This window comes from Lampetra planeri, chromosome 4, assembly GCF_965212315.1.
Source record: "Lampetra planeri chromosome 4, kcLamPlan1.2.h2, whole genome shotgun sequence".
In the NCBI taxonomy this organism is placed as follows: domain Eukaryota; kingdom Metazoa; phylum Chordata; class Hyperoartia; order Petromyzontiformes; family Petromyzontidae; genus Lampetra; species Lampetra planeri.
The window spans coordinates 2,283,804-2,309,476 of NC_136110.1; the positions used below are offsets into that span (position 1 = coordinate 2,283,804).

General features: G+C 47.2%; 1 long non-coding RNA gene across 3 annotated transcripts in view; it reads right to left on the bottom strand.

Annotated features, from left to right (window-relative positions):
• The window catches only part of LOC144717567 (uncharacterized), a 102,175-nt gene extending 76,502 nt beyond the window's left edge, over positions 1-25,673 (bottom strand). For all 3 annotated transcript variants that reach the window (XR_013585123.1, XR_013585122.1, XR_013585124.1), the window contains exons 1-2: positions 25,397-25,673; positions 21,384-21,492 (exon numbers count right to left, since the gene is read on the bottom strand). This is a non-coding gene — a long non-coding RNA (uncharacterized LOC144717567). The remainder of the gene's footprint in view (positions 1-21,383; positions 21,493-25,396) is intronic.

A 25,673-nucleotide genomic window follows, 5' to 3' on the forward strand; every position in this document is an offset into this window, starting at 1 on the left:
ATGACAGGGGTCATCACCCTGCACTATGAACCCAAGTTCGATTGCGAGCCATGGGTAATATCGCTAACGAGTGATATCTAAACCAGTCCAGGGTACAATAAAATAATGGAAATAAAAAGACCCTGCTTCAGCAGTTCCCATGCTGTGATTGTCTCACCTGATGACGGTTGCTTGTGTTGCGATCGAAACGTCGTCATCTATTATTTTCTACCTACGTGACTTTACCGAAAGGACCAAAGCGTATCAACATGAACTGACTGACCAGAGTAGTGAAGTATGGCCTAACGTTTACACTATGAGACCTCCTTTACCAGTGGCAAAATATAGTAATAGGTAATAGGTTTTTACCCTTTACCCTTTAAACTGGTACGCCTATTGGCGTCATCTGGTCCAACACCAGTGGACACTAGGCTCTAAGAAAAGCTGTCTTGGGTGTGGACCAATCAACTTCAAGGACAGTGCATATCATTATCATCATCATTAGAGTTGTTTCTTTTTGTTTGCATTTTGACTGCTTGTGTTGTGGTTATTGCAAACATGATGCCTTGTATAAAGGTGCCAGTTTTGTACCAGTTTAAAGGGTAAAAACCTATTACTATGGCCTAACGGTCCCCATGACCGAAACTGCATGGGCAAGCCTTCATCCAGCAGTGGAATGACAGAGGCCCTGTAAATTCATCTAAGCTCTTATTTGCGTACACATTAACAAACAAAAAACGTCTCCACCAAATGTAAGCATTTGAAACATGCGTCCTATATCACATTTAACGGTAAATTTTGACTTAAAACTTTCGTGACTGCGGGAATTCATATTCTATGGTTCTTTCGGTAAAGTCACGTAGATAGAAAAAATTGCAATAAAATAATAAAAATTCAAATGAAAATAAAGTGAATTATAAATTATAAAAACATCACGGCGTGTCGACCGCAACACAAGCTAAAGAACCATAGAACATTTAACGGTAACTTTTTTAAAATTTCATTAAAATGGACATCACATCCTCTGTTTTCCGCCGTTGCTTTGCACAAGAGCGGTCTGATCCTCACCGTGGCACACTCTAATTAGGCCCTCTCCACGGAGTTGTGGAGCCGTGCACAACTTGACAGACGGGCTGCAGCGTGCGGGCTAAATTGCAGGCTTTAGCAAGAGTAGAAGCGACATTTCGCTGTTGTGGCAGAGCAAACAGCGGCTCCGCATGCCCACTGGAGTCCCTGGCCACCCGCTCAGCTCCCACCCACAAAGCAGAGCCAGAATGTAAACACGCTCACTTAGACGCACGGTCCATTTGTTTGGATCGTAAAACTTTCTTCGGAAGCCGACATGCGCGCGTGCCGCGAATCCCCAAAACGTACCGAGGGTAAAAATCCACGGATCTGATCCGGTAAGCGGCACAATGTACCACCGTATGTGTGTATGTTGAACTTCTTTCGCACCCTACTTAGTAGTAACCGCGCTAATCGGAGGTGCGGAAATGAGAGACGTCGCACTGCCGATGGAGGAGGAGGAGGAGGGGGGTGCATCACGAGATGGGATGTTGGCCGAGTTCGATTCCCGGCCACGACTGACAGTGGCGAGTCATTTCTCAACCTGGGCCTTATCCCTTCAAACAAGCTCCGTGGCCAACGTGACACACGGAGACCTTCAACCAGCAGATTCATGCTAAAGAGGACTATATACTCTTAGGTTTGTTCGGTAAAGTCACGTAGGTAAAAAAATAAAATTACTAAAAGTATTAACAGCAATAAAATAAAATAATAAATCAATAAAATAATAAATTATTTTATTTCTCGATTTAAAGCTTTCGTGACTGCAGGGATTCATCTTCTTGGTTCTTTCGGTAAAGTCACGTAGAAGGGAAGTAATAAAATAATAATAAATAAAACATAATAAAATCATTCTCACGACGTTTCGGCCACAACGCAAGCAGCCGTCCTCAGCTGAAGAATGAAACACCACCAAGCTTGGAGCGTATATTTAAGCTGGGTTGGAGGGGGGAAGAAGAGCGCCTTATTTTATTTCTATTATTACTTTTAGTAATTTATAATTTTTGTACCTACGTGACTTTACCGAAAAAACCTAAGAGTATGAATCCTTGCAGTCACGAAAGCTTCAAATCTAGAACTAAAGAGGACTGCTTTTTTTACGCCTCGAGTTATTTTATTTTCTCTCTACCATTTATTTTCTTGGTAAATGGACCCAAAGCAATGGGCTGTTGAAACGCTGGCAAGCTTTCCCGATAAGCTGCGCGGGCAGCCTTTTTGAGAAAGTGCAGGCGAGATAAGCTCTCGCTGTGGACGGAGCATTCACAGCTCAGGGATGCGCCATTCGATTTCACGCCTGCGCTGCGACACACGACAGCCATTGGCCTCGTGACGCAAGGTCTCCCCCCCCCCCCCCGCCGCTGCTTCCTTTCCCCCCTTCTGCGTCTTTGACAATCGCGCTAAAAGGCAGCGGGCAGCTGATTTTAGAGGGCGCCGCGGTGGCCAGATGTTAACTACCTCGCCCGGTATATAGGAGGTCGTGGGTTCCTTACGACGCCTGAATATTTGGAGGTTGTGTCTCTCTCTCATCATCATCATCATCACGGTGGCTCGGAGATGTTAACTACCTCGCCCGGTATACAGGAGGTCGTGGGTTCCTTACGACGCCTGAATATTTGGAGGTTGTGTCTCTCTCTCATCATCATCATCATCACGGTGGCTCGGAGATGTTAACTACCACGCCCGGTATACAGGAGGTCGTGGGTTTCTGACGACGCCTGAATATTTGGAGGTTGTGTCTCTCTCTCATCATCATCATCATCACGGTGGCTCGGAGATGTTAACTACCTCGCCCGGTATACAGGAGGTCGTGGGTTCCTTACGACGCCTGAATATTTGGAGGTTGTGTCTCTCTCTCATCATCATCATCATCACGGTGGCTCGGAGATGTTAACTACCACGCCTGGTATACAGGAGGTCGTGGGTTTCTGACGACGCCTGAATATTTGGAGGTTGTGTCTCTCATCATCATCATCATCACGGTGGCTCGGAGATGTTAACTACCTCGCCTGGTATACAGGAGGTCGTGGGTTCCTGACGACGCCTGAATATTTGGAGGTTGTGTCTCTCTATCATCATCATCATCACGGTGGCTCAGATATGTTAACTACCACGCCTGGTATACAGGAGGTCGTGGATTCTTTACGACGCCTGAATATTTGGAGGTTGTGTCTCTCTCTCATCATCATCACGGTGGCTCGGAGATGTTAACTACCACGCCTGGTATACAGGAGTCGTGGGTTCCTTACGACGCCTGAATATTTGGAGGTTGTGTCTCTCTCTCATCATCATCATCATCACGGTGGCTCGGAGATGTTAACTACCACGCCTGGTATACAGGAGGTCGTGGGTTTCTGACGACGCCTGAATATTTGGAGGTTATGTCTCTCTCTCATCATCATCATCATCACGGTGGCTCGGAGATGTTAACTACCTCGCCCGGTATACAGGAGGTCGTGGGTTCCTTACGACGCCTGAATATTTGGAGGTTGTGTCTCTCTCTCATCATCATCATCATCACGGTGGCTCGGAGATGTTAACTACCTCGCCCGGTATACAGGAGGTCGTGGGTTCCTTACGACGCCTGAATATTTGGAGGTTGTGTCTCTCTCTCATCATCATCATCATCACGGTGGCTCGGAGATGTTAACTACCACGCCTGGTATACAGGAGGTCGTGGGTTTCTGACGACGCCTGAATATTTGGAGGTTGTGTCTCTCATCATCATCATCATCACGGTGGCTCGGAGATGTTAACTACCTCGCCTGGTATACAGGAGGTCGTGGGTTCCTGACGACGCCTGAATATTTGGAGGTTGTGTCTCTCTATCATCATCATCACGGTGGCTCAGATATGTTAACTACCACGCCTGGTATACAGGAGGTCGTGGATTCTTTACGACGCCTGAATATTTGGAGGTTGTGTCTCTCTCTCATCATCATCACGGTGGCTCGGAGATGTTAACTACCACGCCTGGTATACAGGAGTCGTGGGTTCCTTACGACGCCTGAATATTTGGAGGTTGTGTTTCTCTCTCATCATCATCATCATCACGGTGGCTCGGAGATGTTAACTACCTCGCCCGGTATACAGGAGGCCGTGGGTTCAATCCCGACCCTGACGCCTGCGCATTTGGAGTTTGCGTGTTTCTCTCTCCCCGTGGTCGCGTGGATTTCTCTCCGGGTCCTCCGGTTTTTCGCTCCACATTTAGAATCAACGTTCGTTTGAAGTATTTGACCGCTATAAATGTCTACGTGATAAGCTACTCTATTGAGATATCATTTTTGGCAAGGTCACTTCTGAAAAAGAGATATGTAACTCAGTAAAATAAGTGCTCTTAGTGAGCACCTATGAAGGCCGGCACGGCACACATGGGGGTGGGCGGCCAACACCACGCCCGGCCGCCTTTGTCTCCCTAGTGGCTATGTTCACGCACCGCACCAGGTACTTATTTGAGGCTGATTCGACCTAGGGGAGGCCCACGACGGGTTCAGATAATCGTCACTGGTTCGTAGCGCAGCGCGCTAACCGCCACACCACCGCTCCCCACCGTAATGATTCATCGCACACAGACTCCCAATGAGTGAACGGATCGTGATTATTCAGGGTCGCGAATCCATTCAAGAATAGATGGTATATATGTCAACGCTGTTAAATGGAGTGGCTACTCGTGGCTTCCAGGATCACTGGAACCCATAACAACATCTCATCGACATCATGCGCCATTGTCTATCCACCGTTGGATGAAGGCTTCCTCGTGTCGTGTCAGGCATGGGGGGGTTTGTTTCACCAAACTTAATTCAGGATGGCCAGTGTGGATTGGTGAAAGGAAGCGCCATGACCAGTTCACACTCAGATATGTTGCCTAATAGCAATAATATATAAATGTATCCATAAGAGGTTTTTTTTGGGTTAGATCGCGTAAATATTTAAATGTGTCGTTAAAACCCACCACCACCCGACACAGCCAACTAGTAAGGGTTGTCACGTGAACAGAAAATGCCAATTCGTCACTAGTACAGCAACACCGGCGTGTTGGAGAGCCAAGCCACAACATTTACAAACTGAGTACGACGTTTCGCCAGTAATTACAACTAGCTTCATCAGGCGACAGCCAGATATGTGGAGATGTCCACCTGTTTCGTTCCTTACATAGAGGTGTAGGTGTGGTGACCACACTTCTGCGCTCTTGCACAATGATCGGAGGGGGGGGGTTACTGAGGCAACGTACATTATGCATGTGCATTATGCGAGCCCTTTGAAAATGTCCTTCCTGTCTATTGTGTTTATTAAGATAGCCCTACAAACGGTAATCCCTATTGAAGTACGCTGCCCTTTGTAGGCATGCATTTAAAAAATGTATTATTTGTTGATTCGCTTCCACGCAGCACTAAGACGGTAGCTATCCGAACGGTTACAGTTATTTAGATTGTTTACATCTTTTGTACCAGATATTAAATTCTGTATTTTATGTACCGTGCCAAATCTGACTAGGATGTTTCGTTTTTCCAAACATCTGGCTAGTTTATCAGTTACTCTCGCAATGTACGGTATTTTGATCGTTTTTATTCATTGGGCAGTTTCACTGCTCTTGTTATTTGACTTAATTTTGGTATTCAATGCCCTGTTGATTATTGCATCATTTTAACCGTTAATTTGCAGTACTTCTTTAACATGTTGAATTTCGCTTCTCAGACTGTCACCATCTGACACTTTCTTAGCTCGATGAATAAGCGTCTTGATAAGAGCAGATTTCTGTGCGGGGTGATGGTGTGAATCTGCATTCAGATAGGCGTCAGGATGCGTTTTCTTTCGGTACACGCTGTGTGTTATTTTACCATTTCGACCCCGTCCGAGCAGAATATCCAGAAATGGTTCTGTCAGCTTCCACTTCCGTGGTGAACTGGATGGATGGGTTTTGCAAGTTGAGATGATTTAGAAATGCGTTCAGTGTATCTTTGCCGTGTGGCCAGACCACAAATGTGTCATCCACATATCTAAACCAAGCAGATGGTTTGTGTGCTTGAAGCTATTGCTTTTTTTTCAAACTCTTCCCTACGTATATCGACGATTTGATTTGTCATGTATTTATTTTGGGAAAACGCACAACAAATATGCATCTCAATTGACTTAAACTTAATTTAAATCTTCACATTTCGAAAGCTGATGTTAAATATCCATTCCTTAATGGAGCACGAGTCTTATTCCTGCAACCTTAGCGCTTGAACAAAAAAACCACGGAGCTGATTTTGTATGGCACTGTTTGCAGAGGGTCAAATGACGGGACTACGTTGACCACAACAAAATCTGGTTTATCAATCATCATTCGCTGGATGCAGGCATCACCCAGCCCATAGCTATCCGTCACAGTCTCGTGATCGATCCATCGCCCGTGCGTGCAGTGAATTCGCCGCTCCATCTCCACGGTGGTTCCATTTTCGCTCATCCGCGTCCCCCGCTTTGGCAGCCGCTCTTAGTCTCCATTCACGGACATCGTCTCTCTTGTGGCCACGTGCCCAACACACGAAGCACGCTTACACTCTTCTCAACAGTTAACAGGACAATCTCTAACTTACCTATGTTCGCCAATCCACGTGTCCCTCTTTCGGTCTCTCAAATGCCATTCCAGTACATTGCACCTGGTCATACATTCTTTGAAGTGCCTTTTTAGCTCTCACATTCATGAGTAAACCCGGCGAAACCTCGTTTTGAAACTGCCACTTTGTGTGTTCTATGATATCTAACATCCTGTTTCAAAAGTCCTAAAAACTAATTTCCGCGTTCACCGATCTATTGTTTTCACATCTATGCCTTGCTCCCCTGACCAGTGTTATATATGGGTTTCGCCATATATGGGTTGTGACGCCGACACACATTCTCGCTTTATACTAAGAGCCTTTAATCTGGACACAACATTATTCTTTAGTCCCGCGCTTCGATTCTTGACACACGAACTTCGTCTTGTCTCCAAGCGTCCCTTCCCCTCGTTGCTCTCTCCCCTTTTACATCCCTCGAGCCCCCTTTTCTCGAAGGCTCTCTCACCCAATTTCTCTCAGCCAATCCTCGTCCTCCTCCTGCTCTCAGGGCTGTCCACCCCCCCCCTTCACCCTGACAGTCCATCCTGACAGTCCACCCTCGTTTTCCCCGCATTTTACGTTGGAATTTCTCTCCCAATTATTGCAATTCTCTAGGCCTTAACCTAATCCCCTTTGAGGCCTCCCTGCACCAATCAGAGGCCTCTAGCGTACTTTCTGTCCGTCTGCGTGTGTCCTCCGTCAGCCACCTGGTCTCCTGTTTCGGTCTTTACAACATATGGGTTTCACCACCTTTGGGTTCCGCCGCAGGAGCCTGATGTTTTGGTAAATTGCATTTCCTTCGGCGCAGAGAGAACGGGGCAGTGTCAAGAGACGAACGCGGCGAGTGAATCGTCGCACCACTGCTTAATAGAAATGTTATCCCCGTGACCCAGACACTCCCGAGCCACGCCTCGCCGTGCCCGATCATCCAGAGTGCACTGGCACGCCGCGTTGTCCACTTGCACTCCCACGCACTTATTGCAAAGCGCCGCTTGATGTCGCATCTCGGTACAATTGATTTGTGCCCCCCCCCCAACCCAACCCTGACCCCCCACCCCCATCTCTCGACTCTGCCCGCTTCCTTCCAGTCCCGAACGACCCTCCCGTGCACTCTCACCTCTCCGTTTACCGCGACGCGACACGCACGCACGCTCGCCTTCGGAGGGACACGGCTCAATGAATATTCAGAGAGCTTGCTGGCGTGCGAGAAGATGCCCTTTGCGTGTCCTCGGTCGAGTGCTCTGGAGCTATTCAAGGGCATTTTGAAGCAGGTGTCCAGGACTTTCGCAGATTCTGTTTGCGTTAGTAAAACAATAATATACCTTAAATTTGTATTTAAAGCTTTCGTGACTGCAGGGATTAATATTCTTGGTTCTTTCGGTAAAGTCACGTAGAAGGGAAATACTAAAATAATACAAATATATTTATTTTGAAGTCACGTAGAAGGGAAATAATAAAATAATACAATTTTTTTTTTCCTTCCACGTGACTTTACCGAAATAACTAATAATATACCTTATTAGACTAAGGGATGTTTCTCACAAATGTATCATTGGTATCAGTACAGAATCCACATTATTGAACACTCATATGCAATTTTGAACTATGGCAAGTGCATGGAACAATTCTATATGTTTGTAGAAGATGACAAGGTTGAGTTGAGAAACACTGAGACATTCAAATGATGCCGTATAAACACAACGTTGTACAACAATACAACGACAACCGGCTGACTACCTAAGTCAGAGTAGTGTGTGTGAACGCTTAACCCAACATATCCTTTAAAAACACAAAGATTAATCGCGGCAGCTATATATATTTTTATTTTCTACGATTTAACTGCTTAACTACCTAAAACAACTGCTCATCCTCTTCACCCCCCCCCCAAATCCAAACCCCTCCGCATCCTGGTAGAGCTCCCCCCCCCCCCCCCCCACAATGTATGACCCCTCCAATCATCTTCCCCTCACTCCCTTATTACAAACTCGTGCCCCCCCCCCCTTCCCCACATCACCACCCAATTCACCCTCCACAGACACCCAGGCCTTCCCATTAACCCACCCGTTCCTGCCAAGCAATAGCGAATCACCAATTTAGACACCCCCCCCCGCCCCCTTCACTTCATCGGTCACGATACTTGAGTTGGTCAAACCGCAGGGCGACATTTCCTCCAACCGACAGACGCATGACCAATGTTCAGGCCCATGCTGGGTACACTTCGTGCTGTACAGGGACAAGCTGCCACTCGGGGTCCTGGGCTCGACCTCAGATGACGTGTGATGCAAGGTGCTTGGAGTCGCAGTGCCATCTAAGCGCCCTATAAACGCAGACCCCTTTTCCCTATACGTTAGAGTATTCATAACCAGGTCCACACGTAGCATGTTTACGACGGTTCTTTGGAGCCGTACTGCGGCTGGCGCCACACTGGAAAGCGACAGCCCACACTAACAATAACCTGCCCTCGCTGCTTCATGTTGACAAACGCGTTTGCATAGATGCCCTGGCCTGTAAGAACTTGATTCATGCCAACCATTTTGCACCATCCATTTTTCAAACGGAGACGCTGCGTAATGGCTTCGTGTCCCAACATTGTGTGCACTTTTAGTGTTCAATATTGCATTTCTTTCCCGTGCTGTTCTCATGTGGCCAGTGCTTTTACATATTTTAACCAGCGCTGTTTAATAAAATACGGATAACAAAAACAAGTGCTCTTTTTTAAACCGAATTTTGCAAAATAGATCTCAGCGTGCATTACTGATGGTCCGTTAGCCTGAATTTCGTTCTTTTTATATATATAGCGAGAGAGGTTTTTGATTTGCATTGTCATGGAATGACCAAAATTACTCCTTCCTGAGTGTGCCCCATATCAAACTGTAAGCAGGCTTTGAGCGCGATCAGTATTCGTAGGCCATCACGGCTTGCCAGGTGTTATTGTCGAGGAGATTCTTCCTACTTTATGCACGCTGGCGTGTCTCCAGGCTCTCCGAACAACAGAAGTGGATTTGGACAAAAATCCGATTTCAGGAGGCTCCTGAAAATAGTCTTGAGACTCAGTGAAACATAATAATAGAATATTCATTTATTTGTGGCAGCCAACGGAGAGAACGTGACCCCTAGTAGTCAACCACAGTAACTATGGAGCAATGAGATCAATTGGAACAATGGGAACAATGAGATCAATGGAAACAATGAGATCAATGGCAACAATGAGATCAGCTCACGTGCAAGAGCGACTTGGATTGCTGCATCGTGAGACAGCGAAGGGCAGGGAGGACATACTTGGGTAGGCCTTCATCCGGCAGTGGATTTTGCACGGCTGATAATGATGATGAGCAGTAGCAAACATTCAGGCAATGTGTCTTTGGGACCCTTTTGAACATCTTAACACCTCTACTATTGCCGGAAAGGGTAAAGTCTAAACTTTTTTCCCACCATGAAGACCAATGGCATGTACGGTACATCGCCGTCGCAGATGTTCCACGCGTTCCTGCACCCTCGATCAGAGAAACCAAAAGTTCAAACTCATTGCCGCTTCAATGAGGGCGTGAAATGAAAACCTGTGTGACCATGGAGCATGTGTCGCGTTTGCAATCGATGGGTTTTGTCGTAGGCCGTTTTCAAAACTGCGTCTTAAAAATCCGCATCTGGCGGGGACAATCGGTTTCCTTTTCGCTGTGAGCGAATGACGCCCTCTGCCGACAACATATCGGCCTGCGGAGCGCAGAATCACGCTACCGTGCACCACAAGTTGGGTCAAATAAATAAATAAATCGGATGAATTAATGAATTAATTCTATGAATGAATGCATGATATGTATGCACGCTATGCATTCGCAATGAGTGCAACAACACAGCACTCCCTATCGCCAGGAATAAACCGCAATAACACTTCTTTCCAAGCACCCTTGCAGTCACGAAAACTTCTAATCTAGAATATTTCCACCTGTTTTAGTCATAGTGACCGCCCTTCCAAGCAAAATTTTCAGGCTCAAACCTGCTTAACTTTAAAAGACCTAAATGCAATCGAGCGCATTCTGGGTGATTTGGTTCAAATGCTACAGGAAACAAATACTGTAGTGGGATAAAAAAAATATTCCTTTCTGCGGGAACATATAATAATGACTTGCAGCAGCCATGATCAATCCATTGCTGGATTAACAGCTCCTCAATCTGAACTCGATATATTCCCTGACAATCAAATGTAATCATTATCCGACATGTCTACATATCAAAAATCAGCTCAAGCCTCCCATGAATCACGTGACTCTGGTGTGGCCACCCCCACTCCAGAGCCCTCCCCTCTACACACCCACTGTGAAAACAGACGCTGCTCCGTCGTTTGAGTCGGGCGTGCATTCAGCGGGAAAACAAAATAAGCAGCGAACATCTCGTATCTACGGCAGCCTTTTTTTGCCAGTATCAAAATTATATAAATAAATAAAATTATTTACCCTTTCTGGCAATAAATGCATGCGTTAATGTGTTTAAACACCAAATTAGACACCTATTGCAAGGCATCAAGTCTGCATTCACTGCACACATTTGTGGTAAAACATGCGAACAAAACGGCTTTGATGATGTATGCATTGTCCTTTGCAACTGTTTGGTCTTTATCAAAGATGGCCTATTGTATGGCTTTGTCTCGCCAGCGCTGTAGACGAAATGCCTCTATTATGGAAAGCATTATTAAAATTAATGCCCATTGTATCTGCATAATCAAATGCGCGTGTGTTGATGGAGCCCAGTGCATCATCCATTATAACGTCGTGATGAGGGATAGTGTACGTGTGGGGAATTTTATTTTGATGTTAAATGCATAATGTTTCATATGTTGGATCAGAATAATATTAATTGCGCCTGAATAATGTTCGCTTATATAAAGTATAATACGTGGTATTACTGTGCACGTAACTACGTAGATTACTACTACTACTGTAACATCTTACGTCTCGACAATGCCCAGGATGTTGGTTAATCTTGCCCCCTTGTGGAAGAGCCATGATTTTGTTATTGGTTGGCAACAGCAATTTCCTCCCATGAAATATGTATCACCTTGCTAGTGAAGTACTCGCTTCAAAGTCACGGCAGTTGTCTTGTCTTTGATCTCTGCGCTAAAGACCATTCAACACATTTAGTTTTATAATAAAATTACTTTGCTGTCATCATCCTCAGCAGCCGCAACGGCCATGATCCATCCACTGCTGGATGAAGGCCTCCCCTAATCCCGTCACCATCACTCATCACGGGTCCAACGCTGCCAACAATCCATCGATCGCCCGCACGAGAATTCATCTCATCGCTGCACGTCCGCTCTTGAGTGGAATCCTTCTCGTCTGAACATCTCTCGTACAAAATGAGACGCCACATTACACGCAGAATTAACGGCCGTTTGGAATTTCTTGCCCACCCAGCATGGACGAATGCAGCAGACAAGCAAGCGACACTCGCTGACAGTTTTAACACAATTTCATTGAAAAAAAAACAATACAATCGTTGCCCTCCTACCCAACCGTGAACACATTCTTATCATGCGTTGCGTGAGGCCCTTTAAACAAATTCAAACAACGTCACGAAGGGCTAAACGCGTCTTGGCTTATTTCCATTTCGCGGACAAAACCCCCCGGGGGCAACGCGGGTGTAGCGAGCGCGAGGGAGTGCCCTTAGAGAATCACGGAATATATTTTTTTTGGTTCAGCGGCGTTGCCACGGAGACGCCGGGAAATAATGGGAATTTTAACGACGGAGCGGTGAAAGGTAACAAGGCGGAGGAGCCGCGCCACCGTGGGGAGCCGTGCGTCTCAGTGGGCCCCTAACGGGCCGGCGGGGTCCCCTTGACAGCACTCGCGACTGGAGCGATCGGTCTCGTTGAAAGATCCCAGTAAACACGTGGAGTCTCGCTGGAAGATCCCAGTAAACACGAGCACGTTGGTTGGAGGTCGATGGTTTAAGCGTGTCGCGTGTTTATTGGGATGCTACCGCCTCCCGCCAAAGCAAAGACAAAGATTTCCCCGATTATTATTGAACAGACTGTTTGGGCAAGTGCTGTTAGCGAGCACCTATGAAGACCGGAACGGTACACGAGGAGGTGGGTGGCCAGCACCACGCCCGACCGCCTTTGTCTCCCCAGTGGCGATGTTTACACACCGCACCGGGTACTCATTTGAGTCTGAGTTGACCTAGGGGAGGCCCAAGACCGCTTCAGATAACCGTCACTGGTGTTGGCCGTGAAACGAACCCGGACCGCCGGGTTCATGGCGCAGCGCGCTTACCGCTACACTAACGCTCCCCACACACACACACGCACGTGTACACACACACACGTGTACACACACGTGTACACACACACACGTGTACACACACACACACGTGTACACAGAAGTGTACACACACACATGCATCATGTCCCCGTATATACCTCTCCTCCCCCTTACAACGTGCACCGCTCCTGGAACGCTGTTGTTTTTTTGTGGACAATTTGTCGGAAGTATTTTGGGACGTGAAATGAAAACAGCTCGCTCGCAATAAGTTCCACGCGAAACCCCCTTTTGTCGAGCCTTACAACTGGGATGGCCAGGGAATGGCTTCATTTATCAAGAGGATTGACAAAGGTGGGGAGTGGGTGGGAGTTTGACAACAATTTAACAATTATAAACAAAAATGCGGCTAGGATCGAACAAAACCAGAATGTTGCATTGATCTCATCAAGATCTCAGAAGGTAAACGGGGGGGGGGGGGGGTGACTGCCACTCCAGAGGCTGGGTCGCTGCATGATCAGACAGCAGAGGGCACTGCAGCAGAATGTATTGTTCTGTACAGTACTTGTATCATCTCGTGCACAATGCGTTACACTTCAATCGAAAATAAGGCACGGGCTGAGATGAGTGAGCATGGCAATTCAACAGTAGAGCTCTTGTGTTTGTTGGTATCGCCTACCCCACCGCCCTAACCAGGTTGTCCATCTAAAAACCTCTGCACGTGCGCGTTTCCGTAGGCGTGCGCGCGTGTGTGTGTACACGTGCGCGAAATATCTAAATGTGCTGCGAAAAGTGAAATCCAATAATATGCGAACCGTTGTTTCACGGCGTAATGATAACTGTAATTACGAGACGAAGCATCCCAGCTGCATTAAGCGGGGGGGGGGGGGGCATTGATTTCCACTTCCTCCACTCGACATCAAGCAAGTCACGCCTTTGTTGGGAAATCGTCTTGAGTAATAACAATCCTAATAGGAGAGACGATTACGCTTCGCCATTACAACAGCGAATGAGAAAGGAGCCATGCCCTGCATTTATATCGCCCTGGGGAGCGAAATGAAGAAAAACAATTTACCTGACCAGAAGATAACCGTGGGGGGGGGGGGGGGGGTGAGAGGGGTGTGTGGACGCGACGTGGCCCCGAACCCATTCGGGGCAAGTCAGGGGTCAGTCACTCATTCCGCTGGGTCTCGTATCGCAAAGCGAGCATCCTGTAAGCATACAAATCACGAGCGCGCGGCCACACACCAACACTCGCTCGTGCAACTCAGCCGGCGCCATCCAGCTTTTGCCACGCTCTCCCTATGCTCACATCACCATCGATGATCGTAATCATCATCATCGGCCAAGATCTACCCACTGCTAAATTGAGGCTTGCCCGAGCAGTCGCCATCTCTCACGGCTTTGGTGATGGAAAAATCCATCTCGCATCTGCCCATGAGTTCATTTCATTGATCTATCGATGGAGAAATAGCAAAACGAACACCAGCTCTTCTCTCCTGAAGCCCTCTCGTGGCCAGCAGACTTCGATATTGGCATTTAGCTCATGAACATATTGGCATCATAAAGCGAGGAATGGGAAAAAGACACTTGCTCTATCTCTACGATAGACGTCCTATCCAGGTCTCTTCCCTTGCTGTCTGCCACTCACTCCATCATCAATCTCTACCAATGACCATTTAATTATCTGGACAAATGTGGAAAAGAGCTTCATAGCTCATCGGATTTCTCCAGTAGAAAGATTCTGATTATATATTCCAGCGTTGTGTCCTGCCCACGGCCACGTAATTTTATTACCAGTCAGTATGCAATGACTCTAGCTAGCTCATGACCTCGAACCCATTGTAACGCCATCGTTACCATATTTACTACTTCCAATAAAGGCATCAAGTCTGCTAATTTACATCCAAAATCCTCCGTATTCTAAATTTTCATGGAAATTTTTGGTTTTGTTGGAGAGAAGAAATTCCTTGTTTTTGCACTCTAAAGAGGGAATGGCACAACCGCCGTCGGCAAATAAGTAAAATCAATTATAAGAGCCATTTAATCATTCACGACCTTTGCGATGCAGTAATTTATGCATAGAAAAGAACGCAACCGATAATTGACTGGGTAACACCTTTACAGTGCAGAGCCACTGCTGGGACGTAACGCTTCTCGACTTCATTAACACGATTTTAATGGTAAACACAGAATAAAAAAAGCCGGAACGTCATCATATATATATAATTATCAAGTAAAAAAACGTTTTAAAACAACGACACACGGACAGTATCACCATCAACACTTTCATGTGCACCGATAAGAGTGTAACCAGATTTGTGTGGTCAAATGCAAGTCGTTGTCACTAAGGCAGGATAAGCCCCTCCAACAAGTTCTAAATGTAAGCTCAAGCTTTTCCATTTTCCATTTTTTTCAGGATTGAATTGTTGCAATGTTTACATGGAATCTTCTACTTATCATAGTTTTTCTCACGTTCTACCTCGTCATCTTTTAGGGGGGAGGAGGGGGGGAGGAGGGGGGGAGGAGGGCCCCACAACAACAATTGACAATAGCTGTACGTATAGTACATAGTATGTCCATAATACAGGTTTTGTTGGGTTACATCGCGTAAATATATAAATGTGTCGTTAAAACCCACCACCATCCGACACAGACAACTAGTAAGGGTTGTCCCGTAAACAGAACGTGGCCAATTCATCACTAGTACAGCACACTGGTGTGTTGGAGAGCCAAGCCACAACATTTACCATCTGAGTACGACGTTTCGTCAGTAATTACAACTAGCTTCATCAGGCGACAGCCAGATTTGTGTAGAAGTCCACAACTGTTATGCGCTCTTCTTGCGCGAAGTGGTGGGGGGGTTAATCAATCAACGTATGAATGATATTGGTCGCGAAAGCCTACGTGTTAAACTACCTCGTCTGTGTTCGTGCCACTACCAGGAGGGCGGTCAAGTCGGGTTACCATTTATCAACAACAAAAAACAAAAACACTCATCGTGGGACCCCCCAACCCCCACCATCATCTCATTGCGCTGCACCGCTTTGCTGCTGTGCAGTTCATTTGATGTGCGAGCCACTGACGTCATCAAGATGCAGGACACGTCTCCTATAGTCAGCGGCGGTGATGAGATGATGATGATATGATGGTTGGTGGTGATGATGATGATGATAGTGGTGGTGGTGATGATGATGATAGTGGTGGTGGTGGTGGTGATGATGATGATGATAGTGGTGGTGGTGATGATGATGATAGTGGTGGTGGTGGTGGTGATGATGATGATAGTGGTGGTGGTGATGATGATAGTGGTGGTGGTGATGATTATATGATAGTGGTGGTGGTGGTGGTGATGATGATAGTGGTGGTGGTGGTGATGATGATAGTGGTGGTGGTGGTGGTGATGATGATAGTGGTGGTGATGATGATAGTGGTGGTGGTGGTGGTGATGATGATGATAGTGGTGGTGGTGATGATGATAGTGGTGGTGGTGATGATGATGATGATAGTGGTGGTGGTGATGATGATGATGATAGTGGTGGTGGTGGTGGTGATGATGATGATAGTGGTGGTGGTGATGATGATAGTGGTGGTGGTGATGATTATATGATAGTGGTGGTGGTGGTGATGATGATAGTGGTGGTGGTGATGATGATAGTGGTGGTGGTGGTAGTGATGATGATAGTGGTGGTGGTGGTGATGATGATAGTAGTGGTGGTGGTGATGATGATAGTGGTGGTGGTGATGATGATAGTGGCGGTGGTGGTGATGATGATAGTGGTGGTGGTGATGATGATATGATGGTGGTGGTGATGATCTGATGGTGGTGGTGGTGGTGATGATGATATGATGGTGGTGGTGATGGTGGTGGTGATGATTTGGTGGTGGTGATGATATGATGGTGTTGGTGGTAGTGATGAAAACGCGGGGTGGGTGGTCGGAAAAGGAGATGATTTTGGGGGTATTTTTATAGCGCTTCTCCCGGTAACGCCGATTTTATTGGCTTTGACGAGCACATTCGTTTGAGCCGAAGGGCGCGCGCATCAGGTGGCTGGCTGTGCGTGACTCTCGCTGAGAGAGAGAGGGAGGGAGAGGGAGAGAGGGAGGGAGAGAGGGAGGGAGCACCCTTCATGGAAGAGCTCGCAGCTCGGCTTGGAAGGGAAGGGAGCGGGGTGGGTGGTGGCGGTGGTTGTTGTTGTGGGTGGGGTTCGGCGGGTGAGACCGGGAAAGGGGATAGCGCGCGCGGGCGTGTGGTGCGGGAGACTGGGAGCACCGCAGCGACTGCAAAATAGCAGGCGGTGGGGGGCGGTGAGGTGTTGGGGGGGGGGGCGCGTCCGGTGGGTGGCAATCATCTCACGCTCGCGTCCTCTCCACGGCGCGCGTACTCCATCCTCCCCCCTCCCACCCCTCTCGTTGTTGCGGCGCTTGCGAGCGAGCGAGTTGCGAGCCTGCGTCGCTTGTGTGTCGAGCTCACCTGCAATCTGTGTCGGATCGTTGCAAGCAAGCCGGGATGGGTGGCGTTATCGGAACGATAACTCTAGGGGCCAGGCGAAAGTATCGCGCTAGAAAAGGTAGGGATGGGTTGTGTTGTGTTTTATACCGTACGTGTTTCTCTTCTTCGTAGCGACGCGCTGTTTGTGGTTCGTTTCTTTGTACACACCGCGCTCATTTATGTCACTGTAGCCTTCCGTGAAAATAAACATCGCGCTGTTCGCAGACCCATTTAGAATGTTCTCCATTACTATCTTGCCGTGTGTAAGATATTAATATTTTATGACCTTATGTAACGCGTATTTCACATTTGTCTAGCACAGGCCACTACTTATCAGTGTGTAACAAATAGAGCCATAAACTCAGATCTTGGTGACGGCGTTAACAAATTAATAAAAATCATTACTATTGAGAAAAAAAACGATATTTTCTTAAAGTACGAATCATTGTTGATAATGCAATTCACAAAAGACGTGTGTGTGGACGACTGTGAACAATCTGCCATCACAATTTGAATTAGTTTCATTGACACAGTTAACTTCACTAACTTGTTGAATAAAGATCATTTCCCAGCTTTAAAAATTATCGCACAATGTGCCTCGCTAACTAGCTATTACTTTGCGAACAGAGATTAATTTGGCAATCAGTAAAGTAATTCTAAAAAGGCCCCACTAATTTTTCAAGTATATATTTTATTAATCCAGCCGGATATTGTAATTGGTAACATGCCCGGACGCGAGTGAATTTAAAACTCTAGCCTTTGTCGGCTCACATCGTCTCAACGCGTTTACGTTTTCCCCATTTGAAAGAAATTCATCTCAGATGACATCTCGAATAACCCTATAATAATAATAATTGAAATGTATAATTGCGAATTCCATCCTAGGATCCCAATGGGCGATGCACGACAAGCAGGAGAACAAAAACAGAACCAGGGGGCCAACCCGACCACACTATAGAGTGAAGGCCACTTTAAAGAGATGGGTTTTCAAAGCAGACGACTTAAATATATATACAGTTCAAAAACCGGCGTCCCGAAAACAACTCGGCTCATTTGACATTTGGACTCACAGCTGTCGTTGGTTATCGAAAGAAAGTGTTTGTAGCCTTGGTGCTTGCAAACTCACCTCGGGTGAGTTTCTGGGCAATGCGTGGCATTAAAAAAAAAAAGAACTCCACATTGACGTAGCATGAACATTTCACAAATGAACGTCGATAGTGATTATTGTGTTACCGTGGATTCGTGAACATATACGCAGTTTAAGAGACGGCAGATTGACCGTGAAGAAATTAAGTGGACTTGTGAACGCGACGCTTCATTTAAAGGGATGATGATGGCCGGTTGGTCGGGACTAATGATGGAGTCGCAGCCAAAGGAGGATAACCCGTGTCCAACAGGACAACCACTGCAGAGATGGAGCAATGATAACGGCTCGTGTGCAGGAGCTAAACTGCATCGCGGTACCATGAAATGCTTAAAAAGGCCTTCATCCAGCAAGGGACTGATTACGGTCAATGATGATGCACATTTCAATACGGGCATTGGTAGCAACAGGTTAGCAGTCAACTGACATATTTAAGCAGGCCATGAGGCAGAGCAGGAGGAATCCTTTTGCTACCCTTAAAGAAATGCAACCCGTGATGAATGGCTTAGCCTTTACCAACAATCAATTGCCTTTGCGAAAATGAATGCAATTCCGAGCATCGTGTGAAGTAGCACGAAGTGGCCCTCTTCCCGTTCATCTCCAGTGCACACGCGATGTTCTGACAATGCAGGTTTTTATATGATGAGGAGGTTGGGGGAGTTCCCCCCTCCTCCACCGCTTCACTTGAAACAGACACTCTCGCGGTGATGAATGAACCCACCATTAGCCGTGCGCTTAACGGTAATGATTACATCAACGAGGAAATGTAATTAATGTGTAAAAATAAACCAGGGTTGCAACGTTACGCGAAGGCAAGCGCCGCTCGGCTCCATGCGGAATGTGGGATGCCTTCAACACTGCCAAGCTAAAACCAACACCGTTCGTTGGGGGAGCGGCTTCGATCCCAATCATCCGTAAACGGTGGAACAGAAAAGGCAGCGTGACAAAATAAAATTCGAAATAAATAAATGACGGAATCTTGTGATGCCTATTTTAAACACAAGCCTTGTGTATAAGGTCATGGAAAATGGCAACAATTATTTCAACGGTTATTATTTTGTGAGTGCGCGCGCGCGCGCGCGCGTGAGTGCGCGCGCGCGCGGCGTGAGTTTCATTTGACATTAAGGGCCTTTTGTATGCGCGCGCGCGCGTGCGCAAGCCACGTGTCTCGCGCAGCTGTAAGCAGGGACGGGCGGTAGGGGGCCCGAGTGAGCGCGCGCGCGAGAGCGCGAGAGAGAGAGCTCTGGTTCATCTTGGCCCTGGCAGGTATAAATGTTCTGAAGGACACGACGCTGGCTGGATGGCTGGGTGGCTGGCGAGTGGGAGGGCGCTCTGGGGAGAGGATGCCTGACGGTGGAGGTAGTCGGGGATGAGGGGGGTGTGTGAGGCTATGATGTAGGTGGAGAGTCCCCAATTTGAATTTGGTGGCTGGGGAGAGGCTCGCCGATATGAAGGACGGGACCGGCATTGTCACGATGGATTTTAACTTCTTCAAGACCGAGGCGCTTCTCGTCACGGGACTCGGAATCTTGGTGGGACTCTTTATCTACAAGGCAGTGAGGAGATGCTTCAGGAACCCCGAATCCGGTAACACGCGTCGATCAGTTTGATAAACCTACTCTGCTAGTTTTGTAGTGTTCGTGTTGATTGTTGTAAAGGAGTGGATATTATTAAGAGGGGAGGATTCTCCAGATTTTTTGGGGTTGATGTTGCGATTGAGATATTTTTTTAAAAATCGAGGACGGAAACGTACGAAGCAATACTTGTTTATAATTATGATCTAGACTGCAGTGAAGCTATTTTAGTTATGTGCATAGGCTCGTTAAATTAAATAAAGTGATTGAAATGGGGGTTTGGGGGTGGGTATTTTAAGGGAGAGTGTATGGAAACATGCTTTAATACAGTAGTATGTGCTTGCTTGGCATGTATCGTTCGGTTTTGTTTTTATTTAAATTTTTCAAAAGCAACCAAAGCTTTGCCTGTGTACACCCATCAACAACTAAAACGTTTAATCGCAACAAATATATATGGCAGCAGCAAAATGTTTTTTTTTTAACAGAGATGCTAAACAGAACATGACACACGCATAATTCGTCGCGTTGCGAATATTATGAATCGATCGCCTTCATGACTGCGTTTGCAATGTTGGAACGTACCAAAAACACACATTGACCGCTCCCGTCCAGGTCACACACCCACAAGCTTCGTTTCGTCAACAGGTGACTTCTGGCGAGCGGTGTAGTACATGTGTTTGCTCGCTTGGTGGAGCCACACGGAACGCCATGCCTTAATGCGACGCAACGACGCATTTTACTGCCACTCCGGGCAAACCGTTGAGCTAATTTACTCGGAGAGCATTCACTAAAAACACGTGTACCTCTCCAATTGAATGCGAGAGCACACGCCAACCGGCTAATGCGTGTAATGTTAAAAGTGTCTCGCGTGTGTAATACATTTTTGTCTTACAATAGACGCTTTCCTCGCTGGTGATTTGAGGCGTGTTGTGTCTTGCCACGTTGTGCGCTGCGTGGCATTGCAGCGAAATGTTATGCGAGTCGAATTGAAGCAACGAGGCGAATTTCGGAGATATAATATAACATTAACAATGGGGACAACAATGTGACATTTGTGAGGCTAGTATGGACGATGTGAACATTGTTTTTCTCTCTTAACATCAGACGAACAATGCTTTGAAAATTGAGCGCATCGTGATAGTCATGCCAGGCTGGAAAATTGTCCGATATAATGACGTTCATTTATACATTTTGGCTACGCACATGTACGGCTTGAGGTTTTTTTTTTATTCTTCTTCTCTCAATCCGGTGCTGGATTGAGAGCCTTCCAAGCACCCTTTGGGTGGCGGGGGGTTACCTTACTCTGCTTCACGGTCAGCCGTGTGGGTTTGGTGGAGGCGTGGAGCGTGAACGCGGGAGCAGAGAGCCCCCCTCTGGGTCCCGCTGAGGGCTCAGCACCCCCGCGTGAGATCTGACGAGATCCCAGATGATTCGGTCAAAGACGAAGCAGATGTTATGGTCACGTTATCACTTACGTTTTAATACTCGCCGGGCCGCGCGTGTTTGTTCTGACTTATACATTGCCTCATTAGCTCGAGAAAGTCTTTTGCTTTGATTTTTTTTTACACGCACCTGCACACACGCGGGATGCGAGACACGTGAGTTCTTTAAAGCAGTCCGGTTAGAATTTTAATTAATGGCGCTTCACTTTATACCATAAAATATGCATGTTGACATATTTCCCGTGATTAGTAATGGAATCCACAAATAAATGCGGGCTGGACTTGATCAATGAAGTACACCGTGGAAATAAATTATTGAGCGTTACTAATGAGCTTGTTAAAATTCATATTTTAAGAAGAATGTTTCACACGCAGCACGGCACAAGGAGGAATATCCTTATCCGTGATTTAATCGTAAAATAAAATACTATTGTGCTTTTATTGGCCGTACGGAATTATTCACAATATGACCAGGATAATAAGGGGGAAAGGGTGGCAATAAACACGCCCACCAGAGTTCGATTCCCAACCACAGCTAATATCCGTAGTGAGTGATAAATGAACTGGGCCTCGCTACCCTCACGCAGGCCAAATCTGCACGAACTAGCGTTGTAAAGTATGGTCAAACAACCCCCATTTAGAATGTAGCATGGGGACAGCCTCATTTTCGGTGGATTTACAAAGGGGCTCTATATTTGTATTAGTATTTATCTTACTCTTAAAGGTGGGTTTGGAATTATTTAACACGATGTGCACACGTTTTACACTTTTAGAAGAACAAAAAATCTCGTAACATTTACATTGCCAAATTATGATTTTCAATATATATTAACTTGAAATCAAAATAATTAAAAACCCGCTGCATCGAACGGAAAGGCCTAACTCCATATTGGGGCTCAAATGATCTTCCTTATGTATTGTATTCTGGTCTGTCTTCTTATCACTAAGCCAGACCATCTACGCACCAAAAAAATACAATTCAAGTACTGCTTCATTAATCATTACACACAAAACACCATGATATTTAGATCGCACGATTGGTTCAACTGTTTACGTTAAAATTCAGAACTTCAACTGTCCATTGTGCAGCACTGCTCCAGTTGTGTTTAGGCCACCAAACTTTAAACGACCGTCCCACTCACTGTTATCTACTGCGCCGTCCCAATCGCCCTCATCTATTGTGCTTTCAATTCAAAATAACTGACTGTTGCTGGCTGCTGCTGCGTTGTGGCCCGTTCGCTAATCGCGAGGGTAACTAACCAACATACATCTAGGGATTTAACATGTAGGCTTTCGCGACCAATATCATCCATAAGGATGATCGCGTATATGCGTCGTTAAAACTTGCCACCACCCGACACAGCCAACTAGTAAGGGTTGTCACGTAAACAGAACGTGCCAATTCGTCACTAGTACAGCACTAACCGGTGTATTGGAGAGCAAAGTCACAACATTTACAATCCGAGTACGACGTTTCGCCAGTAATTACAACTAGCTTCATCAGGCGACAGCCAGATCCAGGGACACGGCGTATTTTGTCCGCTGTGCGGGGTGGGAGGGAGGGGGAGCATCGCCAGCCCACTCAAGGGTGGCGGAAACATTCGCTGGGAAATAGCGGTGGGAGTGGGTGGTGCATTTGGCGCCTTTGCTACATTGTGCAAAGCGTTGTTGCCGTCGGCGAGTACATTTCTCCGCGCACCGTCGGGGGGCTCTGGAGGAAGGAAAGTTTGTGAGGATTGTAAAACAAAACAAAAAACTAGGTGGGAAAAAAGGTAAAAGATGAAGGTGCAGCCATGCAATGTCTTGCTCACGACGCTGCTGGCGGAAGGGCCTCCGCTAGAGAGAGCTCTCGAGGGCCCCTGTAGAGCGTTTTCGTCAATATTCTGGCCAGACATCCGGGAAGAGGCAGAACTACCCACGCCTTACTCCACCACACGTGACCTGCCGATCAACTGACCCGTGATGCACCCATGTGCAGTTGCTTGGTGGCCAGAGACGGGATAAGGGGGGGGTGGGAATAATTTTTGACAATTTCTCCGTCGTCACAACGAACGCACCGGGAGAATGAATCGGCGACCTCTGGATTGCAAGTAACGGTGTGCTCACCATGATGCCACTGCCCGTGGCAGCTTGCCGTGTGCGTGCGAGGATATCGATGCTGCTACGAATGATCGTGCCTGGAAGAGGAGGTTTAAGGTGTGCATGACCTAATTATGCCAATTTCTGACTTTTCAATATCCAGGGTCGATTCCAGGCAGCAAGGTATTTGTTTTTCTCCGACCTCCCATATAGATTGCCGATGCATGCCAACAGGGTCCAGCGTTGTCTGTTAAGCTGATTAATGACGACACGTTCAGTCCTCGTCTCAATCCACTGCTGGATGAGGGCCTCCTCTGCCGCGCCGTGCGGTACGCGTGGGTTATGGGACCGAATGTTTGCGCGGCTCGCTGTCGGTGGGTGAAGGCAGGGGCATAGACAAGGGAGCACGGAAGTGCAGTACAATGTTGTGTGGCTGGACTGCCCTTTGCTGCCCACTGTGTAGCCCCGCAGACGATATCAGGCCTTATTACATGTGATGGTCACAAAACGACGCACTACGAAAGGGCTCAACTCTGCCTTCCTAGCTTTCAAGAACCGCTAACATTTGGGCACAATCTTGGGTGATCTGGTTCAGAGGTTAACGATAAGAACATTTTGAAGAAGAAAAAAAAATTGGGTTGAGACGGCAAAAGTATAAAGGGGAAGTCCTCACGCTTTGCATGTCGGGGCGACACCATCGATCAAAGTGACAGCACCAGCTTTGCATAAATTCTGCAGTCGATTCTAGAACCGTCCACGACAACGAATGCGTTTCTCGATTAGCTGCAGATAGCTTCCTGTAACAATCCAATAACACGAACAAATGCATTTTCATTAGAAATGTTCCGTGTGTCACAATACGCCGTGTTATTATTGTCGTTGTTGTTGTAAAATGTATACCGAGTAAAGGACGCAATTACAGAGAGGGCACAAGAAGATCCCTTACGATACCCCCCCCCCCCCCCCCAGTTTCCACACTGGAGATGGACGATTCATTTCGTAAAGCACCGCTGTCAGCATTGTCTCTTATTTATTGCACGCGGCGATAGGCTTTGAATGTTCCGATGAATATCACCGCGCGAGCAACCTTGCCACCAGTGTTGCCGTCACCTCCTCTCGCCAAAGCAAGCGCCCTCAACTGGTGCATCCAGGCATCTTGGTCCGCACACACCACAATCCTTTCTTACCCGTGCCTTGTACACGAAATGGCTAAGCCCCCCCTCCCCGCCTCCACACCCCCACAGAATTCATTTTCAGCATCAGGGATTTGTCCTGCACAGTGACCTCTGCTCGGGATGTAGTTGGGTCATGCCCACGCAACCAATCCACAGACATATCAGGATCCGTAATATGTCGAAAGGACGGGCAGGAGCAATAATGGGACATCTCATGGATGGCCAAATCTTGTTCCTTCCGATTGTATAAATATTGACTTTATTCAGAGATGGGTGAAGGCGAATGCCCATAGACGCTCTCGCGAATTCTACTGGGGCAGGGAATCTGTGCGCGTGCACATGCTCAGTGGATGATGCGGCGATGCGTTTATCCGCACGCCCCAGTGGCAGAAAATATCGGACACGATGAGCATCACCGTCTGCTCCAAGTGATAAAATAACCCCCCCTCCCCCATCCCCGCCTCCTGTGCTCATAAACTACCCAAAGCCTGAACGACGGCAATATGGTGCAACCGTGGTGTCAGAGCGATCCTGTAGAGCGCAGTCATTGTGTGGTGCGTGGCGACGGTTGGAGCGGTGGCGCTGCGCTTCGCGCGCGCTGTGCTCCGAACCTGCCCACCTGCGTTTGATGATGATTCGTGGCCACGGAGGACATCGACGAGCGGCGAACGATATGGGAACCAGCCCGACCTGGACCCCCCACTGAACCGCGTGGTATGCGGTCAAAAAGAACCCTCACGGCTGACTCGGCGTGTGGAGGCCTTCATCCAGCAGTGGACTGACAAGGAACAGCAACATCAATGGGATACGTTACAATTTTTTGTAAAACAAAAAAAAACACCATTGCCTCTTCTAAAATCGCGTTCGCGGCGTGACATCGCGCGCGGGTGGGCCCA